The following is a 13,285-nucleotide window of genomic DNA, read 5'->3' as shown; positions in this document are numbered from 1 at the left end:
GCTTCTGGCTTGTTGGATGTTCACTGCCTCAGGCCAGGATGCTCTCCTACAGCCTCCTGTTCACCCACTCGAGACTCCCTGCCAGGACCTCTGCTGCAAACCCTTAATGCCACACAGGTTAGGGTGAAGGAGACAACCCACAAGGCACACACATACATCTCACAATTTAATATTTGGTGTGATAAGCAAGTCCATCCTTCCATAATGTAAAGCTACAAAGATACTTTGGGAATCGGAAAAAGATTAGGAACAAAAACAACAGAAAAAGATCAGGTCGCATGAGACCACTCTGTTCTTTGGATGACACTCTAACCGTAACTACTTCTCAGCCCCGTCTGCAATGCCAGTCAACACAGCTGCATGGCATCAGCAGAGCCAGCCTCAGGTTTTCGAAGCCAACTCCAGTCTGGCCCCTTGCTGATGTCATCATCCTCCCAACTCACTGGTATTTAAAGGAGAAACTAACTGAAGACTATGCCTGGATTGATCAATGAATAAATGGCCAGACGTGACTGGAAAAACTAGAGAACTAGCCAAACCATAGAATTCTGTGTCTGAGTCACTGGCAGAGCCCCAAGTTCGAAACCCTCTTTCTTAGATGGTCTCCAGGACTGGACAGCAAGCCCGGGTGTAGCCAAGGAAAGAAGGTGATGGAGCATGACCCTGATAGTCAGAGGAGGAGGCCATAGGCTGGGCCTTCTCCTTGGATGTGTCTTTTCATTTTCCCATTGCTACAGTTGCTCTTTTGGTTAAAAGTAATGAATCTCTTGTTTAAGTAGTAAGTGTTTTTGTTACTACTTTTTGTTACTACAAAAACAAAAAAGTATTTTTGTTAAGTTTGCTACATTTGCTTTTCACACATCTAGAGGAGAAAATAAAGGAATCCAAACTGATAGGAAAGGCATGTTAATAGGACAAATAATACCTGGAACAAACCCTTTGCATTTGGTCACAATTCCAAGGGGATAGACCCAGAAATGGAGCCACAGGCAGCCATTCGAATGATGGATACTTGCAAATACTTCCAAGTCTATTCTCACCGGCATTTCACAGAAACCTTGAAAACAAAGGCCCTCCAGGCATCTGAGAGCAATATCCTGCCAACACAAAGCGGTAGCAAGCTGGTTTGCAACGTTCTTCAGGGAAGGTGGGAGGAGGCCGTTCCCTGAAAGGCCCAAGTCAGTACTCTGAGACTGAGCACCTGATTCCATCTCTTGCTAAACTCTGCCAACAGTCAACTTCTCAGAGGCATCTAATGTGTAAGTCTGTAAAATGAGATGGCAAGGCTTGTGGAGACAGAGTAGCCTGTTGCCACAGAAGGCATATAGACCTTTAGAAAAATCTGGATCTGAACACTGTCATTGAGTAACCTTGAGTTACTCACTCTCCTGGAAGCCATAAAATGATGGTAATAATCCAGTTTGAGAGAAACCTGTTGTGACAACTGGGCAGCAGCTTGTATAAAGTACTTACTACAGTGTCAGGCACAGAAGGCAAGCCTAATAAATGAAAATGATCTATTAACAACCAGTAAGCATTACATTTTGCTTACAATATTGCTAACAACTGTATTGAGTACTTTGTTTATTCCATGTCATACTTGCTTTGTCTATCCTTCAAAAGGTTTTTATGAAGATTAACTAATATATATTTTGTATGTCAATGTGAACACAGAAAAAGTCCTGATATACACCAAAATGTATCACATGTTTTGGTTTTGTCTTCTTTTTTTATGCCAAAGCACTTTTTAAAATTATATTCATATGTAATAGCCTCCTACATGAGCCATTTCTTTTGTAGGTAAGAGGAAACAAAAGTTTTGCTTTCTCTAAGGAATTGGTATGTGTGTTTTTCTTTTTAGTAATAAAATTGCTTACTCCCCTCCTCACTTTGCCAGGGAAGTTCAGAACCAAATGTTTAGTTCAATCACTCAATTAAGCAAACTTGCTAAGTCTCTTCCATTGTGTCCGACACTTTGCAACTATAGCCCACCAGGCTCCTCTGTCCATGGGATTTTCCCAGCAAGAATACTGGAGTATTAGAAAAGACCCGGATGCTGGGAAAGACTGAAGGCAGGAGGAGAAAGGGAAACAGAGGATGAGATGGTTGGATGGTATCACCAACTCAATGCACATGAGTTTGAGCAGGCTCCAGGAGATGGGACAGGGAAGCCTAGCATGCTGCAGTCCATGAGGCAGTAAAGAGTGGGACGGGACTAAGCTAATGAGCAACAGTCTGGAGTGGGTTGTCACGCCCTCCTCCAGGGGATCTTCCCAACTCAGGGATCAAGCCCGTGTCTCCTACATTGCGGGTAGATTCTTTACTACCGTGCCATCTGGGAAGCACTTACTCTTTGCATATTTCTCTTTAATTTCTCTGCTTGCCCCAATTTTGACTTTCTATTCTAATTCATGTTTGTCTTTTCCTAATAGTGTATTTCTTATTTATATTTTACTACTTTCCTCAATGTTTGTCATAAGCCACCACAAATCCTTTATAGAGTGAGGCCAGGTATATATACAATACTAATAACTGTACAATAACATACAAATACTAATATTACATATACAAATACTAATAACAAATACTAATAACATACATACAAATAACACACATACATACACATACTAATAACATACAGATAACTAATGATTTTTCAGGCTTGCTGTATGTAGCCCATGTACTGCGTTCTTGTTGTGCAGTTGCTAAGTCACGTCTGACTCGTTGTGACCCCATGGACTGCATCACATCAGGCTTCCCTGTCCTTCACCATCTCCCAGACTTTGCTCAAACTCACGTCCATTGAGTCAGTGATGCCTTCCAGCCGTCTGTCATCCCCTCTTCCTCCTGCCCTCAACTTTTCCCAGCATCAGGGACTTTGCCAATGAGTTGGCTCTTCACATCAGCTGGCCAAAGTATTGGTGCTTCAGCTTCAGCATCCGTCCTTCCAATGAATATTCAGGGTTGATTTCCTTTAGGATTAACTGGTTTGATCTCCTTGCTGTCCAAGGGACTCTCAAGTCTTCTGTACAACAATTTGAAAGCATCAATTCTTCAGCACCCAGACTTCTTTATGGTCCAACTCTCACATTCGTACATGACTAATAGACAAACCATAGCTTTGACCAAACGTACCATTGTTGTGACAGTGACATCTCTGCTTTTTAAAATGCTGTCTAGGTTTATCATAGTTTTCCTTTCATGGAGTAAGCATCTTTTAATATTGAGGCTACAGTCACCGTCTGCAGTGATTTTGGAGCCCAAGAAAATAAAATCTGTCACTCTTTTCACTTTTTCCCCATCTGTTTGCCATGAAGTGATGGGGCTGGATGCCATGAAGTGATGGGGCTGAATGCCATTATCTTCTTTCTTTGAATGTTGAGCTTTAAGCCAGCTTTTTCACTCTCCTCTTTCACCCTCACCTTTCTTATATCTCACAGAGATCTTGGTTACAACATGAAAGACAAAATTATATCCTCTTTAAACTTTATTTCTGAGATTTTTTTTAAAAAAATGCAAAACCACAAAACCTCCCTGAGAAACATAATTTTCAAACTCCTAGAATTTAGCCACTTTTATTAAATGCTCTATTCACAAAATGTATATAACATATAAATTTAGACTTTTATGTGCAAATCTTTGTTAATTTTAAAGTTTAAATTCAATTTTAAGAACTCCACTTTCGGTCCCTACCCTTCCCTACCCACGCCACTTAATTTTGATATATTCAAGCAGTAGCAAACCCAACAAAGTTGCTCCCAAGGAAAGGCCAGAGGCACTAATTAAACCATTCTGCCAAAGACCTAGGACAGAATTTCAAAGAGGTCCTCAATGGGCTAATGTTGCAGCTAGCCAATCAGCCCCCAGTAACTCTACACCATCATTCTCCAAAGAGAGGCCTCCCTCAGGCTGGGGAAACAGGAAGTCCTTAATTTTCTGTGGCTGAAAAAGATGCTTGGGAAGTTCAAACACTTACCATGCCTTTGAGATTCAAGAGAACAAAACAAGCTAAGTATACAAAGTGTTAGGCAGGTAGAATAAGAAAAAGGAGTCCAGAATGGCTGTGGCTAAAGACAAGGAAATGAAAAGTCAGAGAAAATTAGAACAAAGGAAGGTCTGAGGACTGGAGTAAGGACCTCAGGTAGAACAAACAGAATTCCTGGCTAGCCCGATTTACATATGGCAGGCCCAAGGGGAGGGAAAAAAGCATATAAAAAGAGGAGCCAAAGGGCCTGGGTGTCTCTCTCCCTCCCTCTCTCTCTCTCTCTTCTCTTTGCATCTTTTGGGTCAGCATGCCCTTATGCCTTGAGGATGTATTTTCCTTTATTTTCTAAATAAAACTAAGCTGTAACACTGACCGAGAGCTGTGACCCGCGGAAGGATTTAACATCCGTCGCTTCAAATTTTTGTTGTGACGAGACAGGACACTCCCCTGATACAAGGAAGGTGTCTCTCTGCCAGGGCGCTTTCCCTACGCCAGGTCCTCCCACCAGGAATCATCAGGATACCCACTGCGGTCACATTTGCCATCTTTACCAGCAAAGAGCGATGACATCAGAAGACTGTGGAGTGCCAACCCGCAAGAAGTTCAGGGGGCCCTTTATCTCCTTTAGAAACCAGTGAAGAGAATCCAACAGTTCATTAAGTATTTGTCTATATTAACTTATTTTCTGCTTACCAACCCTTTAGGATAGGTATTGATACAATCACAACCCCATTTTACGGAGAGCAGTGAGGTGCAGAGAGGTCACAGGCCAGTAGGTGGCAGAGCAGGGTCTCAACACAGGCCAGGTAACTTAGGAGCCTCTGCTGACTCTCCTGGCAAAACAGTAATAGCCGCTACTACTTGATGAGAATCCCTTATGAGTCAGATGGTTTCTACTTTATTGAATGCCAATGACAACCCAGCAAGGCACGGGTTTGTTTGGTTTTTTAATCACAGAAAAGTAAAATTCGTTTTTTCCATGTCCTGTCCTATGAGGTTTTAGACATGCGTGCAGTATTGTAAGCACCACCAGACGGAAAAATGATTCCAACTTGAGAAAGAATTCCCTTTACCCTGTGTGTTCGAATTCCCAACCTAACTCCTGGCAGTCGCTGCTCTGGTCTCTGTCTCTACATTTTTTTTTCCAGACAGTCATATAAATGGGATATTCTATAACCTTTTGAGACAGGGCTGTTTAAGTTACAATAACACATCTGAACTGCATTCCTGTTGTTGTGTGCATTAATAGTTCATTCCTCAGTTGCTCATTAGCACTCCACAATTTGTTTATCTATTCACCTACAGACAGACATTTGAGTGGTTTCCATTCTTTCATGAGTTATACTGCTATAAGCACATATGCATATGTATACAAATGTTTGTATAAACATAAATTTTTACTTCTCTGGGATAAAGCCTTAGAAATGGAATTGTTAAGTCATATGGTCAATATATGTTTACTTTGTTTAAGAAGCTGCCAATCTGTTTACCAAAGTGGCAAACCATTTTGCAGGCCTACCAAGATTCTGGTTACTCTGCATGCTCATCAGCATTTGGTGTTGTGTTTTGTTAATTTAGCCATTCTAATGGGTATGCAATAACATTTCATTATGGTTTTAATTATTACTAATGATGTTTTCAGTTGCTTCTTTGCCATCCTTAGGTCCAACCATATTCCTTATGGTGAAATCTATTCAAATCTTTTGCCTGTCTTTTAAATGTTTGGGTAAATGCTGCTAAATTTTGAGAGTTTCTCATATATCTTAAATACAAGTGTTTTTTTCTTGTAATGTGCTCCAACATGGAACTGACTTTCTACTACTCTCTTAACAGAGTCCTTCGTAGAGCATAAGTTTTAACTTTTGACTAGATTCAACAAACCAACTTTTTGTTTATGCATCATGCTTGTGGTGTCAGATCTAAAAAGTACTTGCCTAAGCCAATAGGAAAATTTTTTCTCTTTTGTTTTATTCTAAAAGCTTTATAAATTTATGCTTTTTACTTAGGTCTACCAACCAATTGGAGTTTTGGCAGGGGCTGGGAGGGGGGGTGGTTATGCAACATGAAGTATAGATAAACATTTACTTTTTTGCATTTGGGTGTTCCAGCACTATTTGTTAAAAATTGCCATCTCATTTTTGCCAAAAATCAGTTGACACTATTTATGAGGATATATTTTCTATATTTTATATTGTGTATATATTTCATTTGTCTATATGTATATCCTTTCCCCGATCTTATGCTGTCTTACTCACTATAGCTTTAGTGTGTCTTAAAACCAGGTAGTCCTTCAACTCTGTTCTTTTTCAAAATTGTTTTGGCTTACAAGTTCCTTTCCATACAGCATCAGAATACACTATATACAAAGACTCTGTATTAGTCTGTTCAGGCTGCTGTAACAGAGTACCACAGACTGGTTGGTTTATAAATAAGAGAAATTTATTTCTTACAGTGGTGGAGGAAGGAAGTTCAAAATCAAGGTACCAGCAGATTTGGTGTCTGATGAGAGTCTGCTTCCTAGTTGATAGACAAACTGTCTTCTTGCTGTGCCTTCATACGGTAAATGGGGCAAGGTTTCTCTCCAGAGTCTCTTTTATAAGAACGGTAATTCCGGTAATTCCGTTCATGACAGACCTGCCTCATGACCCATTCACCTTCCAAAGTTTCCACCTCCAAATGCCATCACTTTAGGGATCAGGTTTCAGCTTAGGAATTTCGGGGCGGGTCGGGGGAGGAGAACAAAAACATTCAGTCTATCTTAGAAGCCTTCTGGGATTTGGATGGGAATTGCATTAAATCTCTAATCTTTAATTGCATAAAATCTCTCTAATTTAGGGAGAATTAACAATATTGAGTCTTCCAATCCATGAATACAATATGTCTCTACATTTATTTAGGTCTTCTTTGATCTCTTCAATTTGTGCCTTGGTAAGGCATAAATATTAATGTCACTACATAAATAGGTTGGTTACTTAACTAAGGTCACATCTTGTAGTAGAGTTAGCATTCTGAAAGAAGTTCTATCTGCCTCCAGAGCCATGATTCTTTCCACTGAACCCTACAAACTCACAAATAGACATTTTTTTAACCAAAATTGTACTTCTTTGGCTCATTTTAAAAATATACCATTTTCCCCCGAGATACTATTTCTTTAGCTTTTGATTTTCAATATTTTGATCGTGGTTAAGATTAAAGTAGGAAAATACTAATAGTATGCTGTTAAGTAAAAAAAAAAATTCAAAATTGTATCTACTATATGATAAAATACATATATAGAAAGACTATATTAAAATATATTAGAATGTTTAATGATTCTGATTTATGAACCTATAGTTTATTATTAATCTTCTCTTTATATCTATCAGGCTTCCCTCATAGCTCAGTTGGTAAAGAATCCACCAGCAATGCAGGACACCCTGGGTTGGAAAGATCTGCTGGAGAAGGGATAGGCTACCCACTCCAGTATTCTTGGGCTTCCCTTGTGACTCGGCTGGTAAAGAATCCTCCTGCAACGTGGAAGACCCTGGGTTGGGAAGATGCCCTGGAGAAGGGAAGGGCTACCCACTACAGTATTCTGGCCTGGAGAATTCTATGGACTGTGTAGTCCATGGGGTCGCAAACAGTCGAACACGACTGAGCAACTTTCACTTCACTTTTATATCTATCAGCATATCGAAATATTCTACAAAGAGAAAATATTACTTATGTTACCCTAAGTAACACATGAAGACACGCTTATTGCATAAAATTCACACAAGAGTAAGATATTATACTTACCTTTCATCCTCCATTCTACTTCATTCTCCTAATGTATTGTTTGATATATATTCTTCGAGAACTTTTCCTATATACTTAGTTTTAGTATTATTTGGTCTATATTTGAACACATCATATACACTGATTTGCTATTTGCTCTTCTCATTTAGCTGTATGTCTTGCAGACCTTACACTTCAATACATATAGCTCTTCCTCATTCTTCTGGTGTCCTCACAGGATGTACTATAACTTATTTACATATTACTGTTCTAATGAGAACTTAGACTATCTCCTATTTATGGTATTCATCAAGGTTGAAATTGATATTCATTTATTCTACTTCTATGAGAATCTTATTTTTGTGTCTTCACCTAGGGAAAAAATCATATACAAAATGGTATTATGCTGAACTATTTAGAAAAAGTAATGCATCCATATTTGATATATTCCTGAAGGGTTGTATGTAAATTAAATTATATTTTACATGTAGTAGGTGAACTAGATAATTAAAAGAAACTTGCACAAATATGGCATGACCTGGTGCTAAAAGCGTACACTGCAATAGACTTTCTACAAGGTGATTTCTGTAAAGTCAAAGTGTCAGCTGCTCAGTCATGTTTGCTCTTTGTTTGGTCCTCTACAAAATGTGAGTACTTCTCAGTCTAGGAGTTCAGTGATTTATCCAAAGGATGATAGCATAATGAAAAAAAACTTCTTAAAGGATAATCATCACTGTATTCTTGATTGTATGCAAAGATGAACAGGTCAGAGAGCAGCAGGAATGCATCCTTGTGTCACATGAACACAGGGTTATATAATGAATCTAGATGGCTGAACAGTGCTCACCACAATGGTACTCTTAACAGTAGCTAACATGTCACAAAAAGATTAAAGATCCTGTGTGCTGCAACTAAGACTCAGTGCAAAAAATAAATATTTTTTTATGGGAAAATTTTAATTTACTAAAATATAAAATATTTTTACAAAGAATTTTCCTTGAGACTTGCCATTTTCTTTTCAAACCTTTTGCTCCCTTGTTACCTGGCAGTGATTGTCATGACATAAACAAACTTGTCTTAAGGAGGTAAATTCATTTATGCTAATAGTGGTGAAGTAGCAATGTGCAGAGATTAAAAACATGATATTCAAGAATTCCTGATGGCTGAAGATGAAAAATATGATTCTCACTATGGAAGTGTGGGTTTTAGTTACCTGTCTCTACTTATGCAGTGTCAATAAAATGATCTTCTAATATTGAAGCTAGCATCTGCCCATGATTGCTAAAACTAAGGGTCCTCACAGACCAATGAGGGTAGAAAGAGAATTTCCCATGTATCAGGAATAAGGGGAGGCCCAATTTCACCCAGGATGAAATAAAACTATCCAAAAAAGAAAGTACTGGCAGAGTAGCTTACCTGGAAAAAGCAATTGCACCAAACTAACTCATCCATACCCCCAATGCTGACCAAAGCATCTGCACTTCAGGAAACAAATTACTTCTCCATGGGTCAAACCTGATATGGACACAGTTAGAAGGATGAACACATAGGCTTGAGCTCTGGGTGGCTGAGACAAGATAGACAGTGATAAGTGGACTGGAATACTAAGAAGATAATAAGAGAACCTGAAGAAAAACAAAGTAAAACAATACAACAAATACCCAAAACTAACTCAAGAAAGCTTTCCTGAAATAAAAAACCATTTCAAGCTACATACTGAAAGAATACATCATATACCTGAAAATCTGAACCCAGAACAATCAATATTAAGGCATATACTATAGAATACTGGAAAAAGTCTCTAGGCATATAGGCAAAAAAGCTGATGTTTCTTGAAGGAAAATAAGTTAAAAATCATCAGTCTTTTTTAAAGCCACACTTTATGCTACATAACTGTAACATAATAAGTAAAACAGATAAAAGGGGGGAAAACATTTAAGATAAACAAAATAGAAAATTCAAGTGAAGGATTTTTATATCCAGCAAAACTAAATTTCAAGTGTAAAGGACACAAGTAAACTTTATTAGTAATAAGCAAGAAGTCAGGGAATATTATTTGCATGACCACTTCTTAAGGAATATCATCTGGAGTTTAATTTGTGCTTCAATAAGAACAGTAATTAGAATACAGTGAACCATATCAAATATGTTTAAGGACGTAAAGTCACAATAATATTTTTTTAAAAACTAACCACATTTTGAGGTAAAGGATAGAAAATTTCTTATTTTGAGAACTGGTAAACAAAGGAAAAAAACATTTATCCAATCTTTTGAAAAGAAATGAATCACTAAGTAACCACATAAAGGTAAATATTTCTTTACAAAAACATTTCAATAAATAAATTAATAAGAAATAATAGAATTACAATAGCACTATTTTGCAACCACAAATTAATATCCTAGGCAATGAGCACCAACAGCTGCAAGCAACACACACAAAGAAAAAAAGGGACAGTCAGACATTACAAGCCTCTGATGAAAGCATACAACATCTACAGTTTGCCAAGGGCATAAAACTAAATCTGATCAAGCCTCTAGATACAACAGCCAAGGTGCAGGAAGTATATAAGAGAGAGGAGCATGCCCAGTTGTATCAAAATTATGGAATCAGCAAATTTCAGACTTGGAAAATCTCTATGAGTCATGGGAATATCATTTTCCACGGGTCATGGGTTTTCAAAGGATAACTTGTAAGGGAAATGAAGTGATAGAGAACCTGTTAATTAAAAGAAGCCAACTTTAAGGACTTCCCTGGCAGTTGAGTGGTTAAGACTCCACACTTACACTGCATGAAATGTGAGTTCGATCCCAGGTCAGGGAACTCAGATTCCACATGCCACACTGCAAAACCAAAAATTTAAAAAAAAAAAAAATTAAAAGGAGTTGATTTTACTATCCTGGGGAAGAGTGCTCTCCTTCAAAGGTTCATTCTAGAGGATCAGTGGAGGCGAACTATCAGTTACGGATCACAATTTTGAGTCCTTCTACCTACAAATTTCCCTTTAGTCCTTACAACAAAAGAACTAAAATACTTTTTTTTTTTGAGGAAGCAGAGCCATTTATTCCTTCCTGCCTCCCCTGTGGGAAGCCAGGGTCCACCAGGCCAGCACCCCGGGTGCTCCATGTCTGCCAATATCTGCCTGCAGGTCTTGGCAGTAGTTCTGGGGTAGCCTGTAGTAGACTCAGGTCTTCTCCACAGCCCTGCTGCCAGCAGCACTGCCCACATAGACACATAGTGGCCCTGGCCAGGGCTGTGTTCCACTGTGACTGTGGCCCGGTGGGAGGCTGCCAACAGCTGGGCCACAATTCCAGCAGGACTCTGGCCCAGAGGCCCAACCTGCAGCTGGAAGGACACGGGTTGCCAGAGGCCCTGGCACAGCTCCAGCATATCTGTGAGCAGCTGTTCCCTGTAGCCACTGCCCAGCACTTCCTCGGGCCAGCCTGGTGCCTCTGCCACATGGGGGAACACCTCAGCCACAGTTGCAAGCAGCTCCCTGACAGTCACGTGGCCAGGGACCATGAAACTCCCATGGGAGACTGTGGCCCCAAGTCTCACAGGCCTAGACAGGTGGCCAAGGGCGCATAGGGTGGCCAGCGTGGCCAGGGATGGCTGCAGGGTGGTGGGCTCTGCTGTGTGCACATGGAGGCCCCAGTGTCCAGGGTGCATGGCCAGCTGCTGCAGGCAGGACTCAAGCATCAGGGTATGGCCATGTGGGGCGTGGACGATGGACACGGGGTCCCCAGCTGCAGGCCCCTGAAGGCCCACATCCAGCAGGATCATGTCTTTTCACTCTAGGAGCTGCATTGTTGCTGTGCTTCCATTGCCCTGGATGTCAGGAACCAGCCACTGCACGCTCAGACCCTCGTCTCCAGGGTTTTGGAGAGCAGGGATCAGGCTGCCCCTGGTGTAGTACCTTTGCTTCTGTGAGGTATTCACGGCGAGCTGCTTGAATTGAGATAGGAGAGGCTCAAAGAAGTCATAGCAGACTTGGTGGGTGGCGGTGTTGTCCCGGATATAGAGGAGGTCATCCACTGTCATGGGGTCTGAGACGGACTGCCGCATTGTCAGGCTATACCTGTCAGCTTGGCCCAGCAGCCAGCTGAAGTGGGGCCAGGCGTCCCTGGCCATGACAAGCCACACGGAGAAGGTGATCCTCTGTGGCACTGCTCCCATCAGGTCCTGCATCTTCTCCACCGTGGTCTGGGTGTATATCCCATTTGGGAACAAGGGCAGGGAGATGGTAGTCCAGCCTGGAGACAGGGTTGTCTCAAGATACTTCTCCTGGACTAAGGCCAGGAACTGTGGGGCATTAACCTCTATTGGTTAATGCCCTGGACTAAGGTCAGGAACTGTGGGGCATTAACCTCTATTGACCATGTTGGGACCCCTCAGGATGTCGGCATTGATCCACACAGGCCTTTGAACTTTCCCCTCCTCTGTCGGCTGCCGCAGGAGGCCCAGGGCGGGGTCCACAGCCTTGATGCTCTTGAAATCTAGTTTGTTGCCCTTCTTGGAAGAGGCCAGCACAGCCTCCAGCCACTGCTCTCGGGTGTTGTCACTGTAGATGGCTGGGGGTGTGCCGTGCCGGGGACCCCCGTCTCGCGGACTGTGCTGAGTCCTTCTGTTGTGACGTCTGATCCCAGGACCATGACACTGCTGCTGAGGGCAACCTGCGTTTACTCTTTGCTGTTGGCAGCGTGGTGCGAGGTGACCAGCAGGCCGTCCCTTTGGGTGATCTGACCCAAACTTAGCAGTCAGCCTAGCATGTCTGCATCAGAGCGGCAGGTCCCATCCTGTTCATAGCCTGGCAGGGCGGTGCACTTCTGCAGTGAGAAGCCCACCATCATTGTAATGGCAAACACTAGAACCGTACTGACACCGCCAACAATGGCCCACTTCCAGCACCCCTTCTTCTTGGCCATGGCGACCCTCTGAGGGGAACAACCCTCATAGGGCAGAGTCTCCTGAGGCTCTGAGAGCTGGGATCCAGAGCAACTAAGATACATTTTAACCCCATTTCACAGATAGAGATATGGCAGATAAGAGAGACTAACCAAAGTGTAAAATCTCTTAAGTAGAAGAGCAAAAATGTGTAACGAGGTTTGACCTGAAAACAATTTATCTTATCTTTTGCATCAACATAGGCTTCCCAGGTGGTTCAAGTGGTAAAGAATCTGCCTGCCAATGCAGGAGACGCAGGTTCCATCCCTGGGTCAAGAATATCCCCTTGAGGAGGAAATGGCAACCCACTCCAGTATACTTGCCTGGGAAGTTCCTTGGACAGAGGAGACTGGTGGGCTAAAGGTTTGCCATGGGGTGGCAAACAAGTCAGACATGACTTAGCAACTAAACAGCAACAACAGTGCTAATAAAAAAGAAAAGAAAACAATCACATTCACAGTAATGTCAAGAAGATTAAATGCTTAGGACTAAATTTAACAAAAAAAGGCATAAGACCCATATATTGTATTTAAGTCAAATCATTATGTTGGAAACCTTAAACTTATAAAATGCTGTATATCACTTATATCTCAATGAACTAG

At 41.2% G+C, this 13,285-nt stretch overlaps 1 pseudogene; it reads right to left on the bottom strand.

Moving 5' to 3' along the window:
• Positions 1-10,800: 10,800 nt before the first annotated feature.
• On the bottom strand, positions 10,801-12,664 carry LOC136172129 (protein FAM151A pseudogene; annotated as a pseudogene).
• Positions 12,665-13,285: the final 621 nt, after the last annotated feature.

The sequence above is a fragment of the Muntiacus reevesi genome, chromosome 7 (assembly GCF_963930625.1).
Source record: "Muntiacus reevesi chromosome 7, mMunRee1.1, whole genome shotgun sequence".
In the NCBI taxonomy this organism is placed as follows: domain Eukaryota; kingdom Metazoa; phylum Chordata; class Mammalia; order Artiodactyla; family Cervidae; genus Muntiacus; species Muntiacus reevesi.
Note: the sequence above shows the minus strand (reverse complement) of the source record. Positions and strands in the feature narration are given on the sequence as shown.